This window comes from Priapulus caudatus, unplaced genomic scaffold, assembly GCF_000485595.1.
Source record: "Priapulus caudatus unplaced genomic scaffold, Priapulus_caudatus-5.0.1 Scaffold189, whole genome shotgun sequence".
NCBI classification, from domain to species: domain Eukaryota; kingdom Metazoa; phylum Priapulida; class Priapulimorpha; order Priapulimorphida; family Priapulidae; genus Priapulus; species Priapulus caudatus.
The window spans coordinates 392937-400646 of NW_014577250.1; the positions used below are offsets into that span (position 1 = coordinate 392937).

A 7710-nucleotide genomic window follows, 5' to 3' on the forward strand; every position below is an offset into this window, starting at 1 on the left:
TGTGAACGCGATGCGCGTGTCTTGGTACGTGATGATTGGTGACGTACCTAAAATGCCTCGTTTGCGCGTTACGAGTTACGTATTATCCCTATTGTAAAAATTTCAAATTATGATAGTTCTGTTATTTAAATATTAAAATGCTGCGGTATCCAGGGAATGATGTGCTCGCCTTCTAATTTGCCTGGCACCTGCCTGTAAAAGTCCCTCAATAATAATTTCTACCCCTGAGTATTATTCTAACTCCAGTCTATTATGCCTTCAGTTATCTTTCCGCCATGAAACATAAGCGCGTGAAAGGATACTCTCAGGTTATTTACCAGCGAGTATAATGACAAATTAACCCCGCAGGGATTAATTACCAGGACGTCTAATAGTGTAACTTATTAACCCTGGTATTACTAAAGAAAACTTGCAGTATTGATCCAAGCATGTCGCTACAAACATATGACACTGTATTTATCCGTAACTATCAAGTCTACATTTGCTATTTAAAGTGTACCTCAAAAATCGTTTCACTATACGGGGTGAAAAATATATATCGAAGAGCGCACTTATGGTGTGGTGTGGTCACAGATTGCAACAATTGATTGTCAACAACTTAATTCTGTGAGGGACAGTGAGAATTGTCCGTTGAGAAGCGATTGACTACTGCGTAATGACTATCTGCATTGTATACTGAATAATCACTACAAGGACCTCATTTCCTCTTGCCCCAAGGAGCACATATATGCGAAACCCTATTACAGTAAGAAACCCGGTATGAGACATAGATTTTCCAGTTAGCCTCAACATGTTCTGATATTAAATGGTGCTTAGCTGAAAAAATTAGGCTCAAAAGCCGTTCTTAAAGTGGTTCTAAATTGTTTCTTACTTTTAATATGATGTACTAGTCTGAAACCGCGCTAACGCGCGGGGCTTTAGTGACTGTGTGACGCATGTTTCCAGTACAGTAGTGTTATGTGTAGGTGTGTTATCATGGAGAGTTTAGTTGTTGCACCATGTTTGTTTTTTTTATGGTTGAGATGTCAAACTCAAATGCGTACGCAATCATGTTACACGTAACACATTAACCATGTTGTTGACAGAACGGTAAGAGTCATTAGTGTATACATCATATAGCCAAGTCTGAAAAACAGTTGCTATAATGTACCCATAATTTTTTTAATAGAACAATTTTTATTTTCAGGCTGAATGTGTTCTGTAATATGCAATTGACGCATTTCGCTGAGTGTTCTAATCGACGTGTTTCTTTTATTGCGGCTGTTTTTTACTGTATATGTATATAATTGCCAGTTAGCTCGTGTCTGCAATAACAATGCCAGGTGTGCTGGGCATTGTTATTGGTTGAGCATTGGGCATTGGCATTGGCATTGTTATTGCATCGATATTTTGTTGAAGCTCGTCTTTTATTTTTACATGTGTTTCTTTTAAGTCTTCATCTGCATTGAGAAAATTAAGAACCTAACTTTAAAATCTTAGCCTAAAACAGGTTCTTATTGTAAAGGGGTCTAAATGGGAAATTTTAAGCGCTAACATGTTCTTAAATCGTACTGTTCTTAGTTACGCGGGTTTTTACCTGCGTATAGTATGAGGTCCAGCTGTTAGATTCATATTATGCCCGGCCCATTTCTTTATTAAAACACATTGAACGTTGGCAACGTTGCGTTCTATGCTTAGACCCATGAGGAGGGCCGTCGACCCTCTGTCAGAGTTCTAGTGGTTCACCCACCATCTGCATGCCAATCTCTTTCAGGTATAGCGAATTTTCAATTGGCACACTGACACTATTAACTCAGCAAGGGAGCCGTCGTGTTATATATTTAGTGGCCAGGTAGAATAATAGCAGGTCCAACGTATTATACCAATTACAGTACAACTAAGGAATAGCAAGTGGATTTAAAGGCCAGCTACTAAATGTCGTTAGTAAGCTGTAGCGAATTTATCGATATGCCATAATTGTCATATATGTTGCCCACACGATACAGTGTTATGCTATCATTTCCTCACAAATCCATACGCCCTCACCATATAGCATGCATAGCAGCACACATTGGATAAATACAGAGGTGGCCAAACTTTAAATGGGATTGTGATATGATATGGTGGTGGCGCTAAATATCTAAATACATCATCATATAGGCATACATAGTTTACTAAAGTAGTGGTTGCTTCCGTAAGAATATCGTAGGGCCCAAAGAAATATATTAGTGCTGTATCATTAAGAATAATCAATTTGGACAAATCACCTATTTAAGCCTGTTGGGTAAAATATTGCATAAAAATGTGAACGAATAATCGCTGTTTGCACATAAGACAGTGATTGTGTCAGTAGATAGTACGAACAATTTTTTTTTGAGAAAATAACTATAAACTCATCAGACTTGTTGTTATTTTCTCGCACTGTGTTAAGAGACAATTGTTACTACATTGATCTGCTGATATTTCATAATACAGTGAATATACTTTCCTATTACGGCCACCTCACTACAGCAAATACGTCCTCCTTTTACGCAAACTTTTATGGCCTTGTTCAAACATTTCTCTGCCAAGCATGCCTGAACAAAAAATCTTATTCACGGCTTCCAACAGGTCTGGTTCTTTTATTAGTTTCTGTTAATCCTGTAAATCAGTCAATCGTGTTAATCTGTAATTAATCTGTTAATGTAGTTTAGTCTGTAAAATCCTACACGTTTTGCATAGAAAACCGTGTCTCTTGGAAAATTGCCATGACAGCAAAATTGCTCTCGATTTCCATTCAACCATGATAGCGGCTCGGTATGGTTACTAAGGGTGGAATAAATAAACTCTAGCCTCCTCTGACGTTTAAGAGGCGGGCAGTGGCAAAGTTTCTCTCCCACACACACTCACGTCTATACATCTTACAACCGTTCTCCATCACTCAACCTCTTTCAGCAAACTTCTTGACACCTCCCGCTCACACACAGCCCTTTTGTGTACGCCATTGCACGCTCTCGTATACCATCCTCCCACAATACTCTCCTTCCTGATACATGCCGTCCTTTCACCTCCTCCTGAAAAACCTTGTCCCACAGCACACGCCTCCTCCCTAAACCATCACACACCCTCTCTGCCGCACACCCTGCCCCCTCAGCCTCCGCAGAACCCCCATCTCCCACACATGCCTTTCTCCACACCACCCTCTTCAGCTGGCCCGTCTCCATCACACCTTTTCTCCCTGCACAGCCCCTCTTCCAGCAGCACGCCATCTCATACAAACGCGCTCTTCCCTTCCTACCCTTCTCCACACACCCTCTTCCCAGCTGGCCCTGTTCTCATCACACCCATCTCTGCGCACACCTCCAATCTTCTAGGACATTATCCCTCTCATACACCCTCTCTCCTACTCTCTCTCAACATTCGCCCTCGCGCTAGGCCTGTCGCCTTCCTCACTCGACCTTCTCCTGCACACCCTCTTCCAGCCACACCCATCTCATACAAATCCCTCTTCCCTCCACTCTTCTCCACAACATCCTCTTTCATTCGAGCACCCTCTCCTGCAAACCCTCTGTCTAGCCACACCCATTCAATTCAAACGCCTCTCCTCCTACTCTTCTCCCACACACCCTCTTCCAGCTGGCCCTTCTCCCTCGCACCCGTTCTCCTGGCACACCCTCTTCACAGCACACCGCATCTCATACAAACGCCTCTCCCTCCTATACTCTTCTGCCACACACCCTTCGGCTCGCACCCTTCTCTGCACACCCTCTGCTAGCACACCCATCTCATACCAAACCCTCTCCTCCTACCTTCTCCCACAGCACCCTCTTCAGCTGCCCCTTCGTCCCGGTCGCACCCTTCTCCTGCCACACCCTCTTCTAGACACGCCATCTCATACAAACCCTCTTCCCTCCTACTACTCTCCCACACACCCTCTTCCAGCCTGGCCCTCTCCCTCGCACCCTTCTCCCTGCACACCCCTCTTCTCTAGCACACCCATCTGCATACAAACCCTCTTCCCTCCTACTCTTCTCCCACACACCTCTTCCAGCTGGCCTTCTCCCTCGCACCTTCTCCTGCACACCCTCTTCAGACACCATCTCATAAAAACCTCTTCCCTCCTACTTCTCTCCACCACACGCACCCTCCCTTTTTTTTCCATCGCACCCTTCTCCCTGCACACCCTCTCTAGCACCCATCTGCATTACAAACCCTCTTCTCTCTCCTACTCCTTCTCCGCACCCTCCTCCTTCCGCTGGCCCTCTCTCCTCGGCACCCTTCTCCTGCACACCTCTTCTAGCACACCCATCATCTCATACAAACCCTCTTCCCTCCTACTCTTCTCCTGCACACCCTCTTCCAGCACACCCATCTCATACAAACCCTCTTCCCTCCTACTCTTCTCCTGCACACCCTCTTCCAGCACACCCATCTCATACAAACCCTCTTCCCTCCTACTCTTCTCCCACACACCCTCTTCCAGCTGACCCTTCTCCCGCATGCACCCTTCTCCCGCACGCACCGATCCTCCTTCCAGACATAACAGCCCGCGCGCAGATCTAGACCCACGTGGGAACTAACAGGCGATGACAGTCCAACCACGATCGACCGGGGCTCGGTGACGCGCGACGCGCAAGCGGAGAAAGACGGATCAGCATTCCTCGCACAACCGCCGCAGCTTCATTACACCGCCGGGAGGACGGGGCTTCACTTGAGCGCAAAAGAGATCAGCTGTGCGCTGGCGATGGGGAGAGCGAGGCGATCAGCACACACTTCTGATTAGCAGCTTGTTTGCTTAACTGCAACTACACGCCAGGCACCAGTGTGCTTGCTTGCGTCATCGGGCGGGCTGAACCCAGTTCGAAATTTGGGCAGCAACTCCATAAATGTGATGACTCGTGACCTAGTAGTTGCGAGTGCATCCACGTACTTAAAGCATCTGACGTAGTTGAGCTTTCGTCCCTTTCATCCCCTACCCTCCCTCTGCTCTCATTCCCTCTCTAGATTTCCCAAACGGTACGACAAACATGGTAGACACCATATATACAACACAATGGCTAACAATGACGAGCAGTGAGAGCTTAAAATGCTACGCAAGGAAGATCCACCTGTATATTTAAATTTTTTATACTTGCCGTTTTATGGCCTTAAGTGCCTGTCACTGTACAACAATGTGTTCACTTTACGTTAACGGAAACTATGATACGTACCTTTATAATGTTTATACTGTGCACTTTAATAATAAATTCCCTGCACTTATCGCTGCTGGCAGATGCTGTATTCAGGTTTACATTACCGACGCAAATCTGAAGAAAAAGACAAAAAGATAAATTTCCTTTATTTGCTCATCTTTAACTGTCTCTAGTAACTAACCTCGTGCGGTTCAACACCAGCAACTGATGCTCTACCAACAACCTCGCGTACCTAAACAACTCCATCAAGCAACACGTTCTATCAACTTTCTCTTTTCTGCTAAGCTTCATTTACCAACAATATCCTTCCTCTAGCAAATAACTGTTAATTGACCTCTTTCCAGCTACCCTATATTATTACAAATCTTCTCTCCATCAACCTCACTTAACTCAAGTCTCCCTCATATCCACCTCTTCTATATAACGACGTATTTTTACTCCGAATGTCATGATATCCTCTTAAACTCCTATCCCCATTCTTCTTTATATCTAACCGCTATAAAATACTTCCAAAACTGTACATTTGTCTACGTTTCGATTTTTTTCTACATGAGCTATCAACACAAAAATCAGAGCAACTTGGTGTCTCTCGACGATAAAGGATAAAATTTTGTGCATTACCTACTGGGAACTACATTACATTAAATATAGATCAGATTCACAGCAAATATTCTGCCTTTTACTGTTCAAGAAATGTAAAAAGTGTGATTAATGACTCACAGAAATTTCATTTTAACCAAATTTAGCTTTTGAAATTTCACTGTGACATTGTAGCCTCATAGTCATACATCCAGGCATGTATAGATTCTACTAGCAAACCTAAGCCGGGCATGTCAAATTCTTTCTAACAGACAGTAAACAAATCCATGTTTAACCCTCCTCTTGAGGTCAAAGGTTATCTGACATTACTCTTCGCATGTCAGCAAAGGTGCATTTCATGGTCCTTCCAATAAAGCCATAAAAATGCTAGGTCACCGCTGAAACAAAAAAGTTTTCAATCGCTCCGTCAGACCATGTCCTCAGAAAATGTCTAAATCTGCCCTGTGCCATTGACCTTTGACCTGTGACCTCCAATTTCGGCACAGTGATGGCTTTTCCTACCATGATGCTATACACCGACTATCACGAGCTAGGTCGAGCCGTTTAGATTTGTGCCGCAATGTCTGCATTTCCTCCCTATACCTTAAGTTAAGGGTGAAGTTCCCCCTTCTTTTACACCTCTTGACCTTTGACATTTGACCCCAGCTTCAACATCCCAACTCGTTTTGACGATCCCCCCGATGTGCCGATATCTGTGACCGTACGTCGGCGCGTTAAGATTTGTGCCCAACTGTTGACACACGGAGGGACGCACGGACAGACGGACGCACGCTCATGCGCATTCTACAAGCTGCATCTGACTATGTCAGATGAGCTAATTAACCAATACCACATCTACCATCCAACTTATCATATAAATGCTCATTTCGCCATTACATTTTAACATGCGGAGCGAGATCACTTAGTCACCGTTAGTGACTCACGACCACTTACTCACTTGTGTTTACTGGGACCTTAGTCCAAAAACAAATTGTATGCTCGTAAGCTCGAACTAAAATAGCAGACGTGACCACAGGCACTTGGAATGTTTCAATAGTAAAATGATTGGTAAATAAACACGAAATGTATTGCCTACCAAAGTCTTAATGTTGCTCTACTCCCTTTCGCCTATTATTGCCGATAACTTCATGTAAATGCCGTTCATGCCGCTGTGCACAAACAACAAGAATAAAAGTCTAGAGAAAAAGGAAATTCAGGGTGCGAAATTAACGCCGCAGTCCGAAGTCAAATACTCCCTGATTTACTGTCGGACTCCCTGATTTGACATTTATATGCAGGAGTCTGTGTGACTCCCAGAAAATTCTGTTATTACAAATTAGCTAGTACTTAGTTCGTTCCAGAGGAAGGCCTCGCGGAATTACCCTATTTTTTCAGCAAATGTCCAAAGAAAATTTGGCAGAGCGTGCATGGCAATAATTTTCAAACAAGCACATGTGTTATTGCTGCCTATGCTTTAGTTTGACACTTCAGACTGCGGACTCCCTCATTTTGCTACGGACTCCCTCTTTTTTAGGGCAGGGAGTCCGTTGGACAGTTCGAAGGATGAGATGATGTCCAGGACAGTGATTGGATATGGATGACGTTTATTGTGGACATGCTCTCTATCCTTGAGCCCGTTGGACTGACCTTGTTCAAAAGTTAATTTCTACCCCTGAAATTACTGGCAATAATTACTAATGAGGCGAAAGGTGTAGCGAAAAACATTGAGACCCGGCCTTCGTTATAGTCCCTAGGACTTGAGCGTAATACGTAGAGATTATGAGGGTTATGAGGTTACTGGTACATTTGTGTTTATTTCCATCATTTCACTATTGAAAATGAAACGTGTCAAAGTGCCTGTCGCGCCACAGGCACTTGGAGCGTTTCAATAAAATATAATGCCTAAATAAATACGAAATCTATTTACTACGCAAAGTCTTAATGTTTCTATACTCTCTTTCACTATATGCCGACATATTCC

At 43.8% G+C, this 7710-nt stretch overlaps 1 protein-coding gene across 1 annotated transcript in view; it reads right to left on the reverse strand.

Moving 5' to 3' along the window:
- LOC106806994 (synaptosomal-associated protein 25-like) overlaps nt 1–7710 on the reverse strand; it is a gene marked incomplete in the record, with an annotated part of 123821 nt that overhangs the window by 99259 nt on the left and 16852 nt on the right. Inside the window, 1 exon segment of the mRNA XM_014809190.1 lies at nt 5169–5264.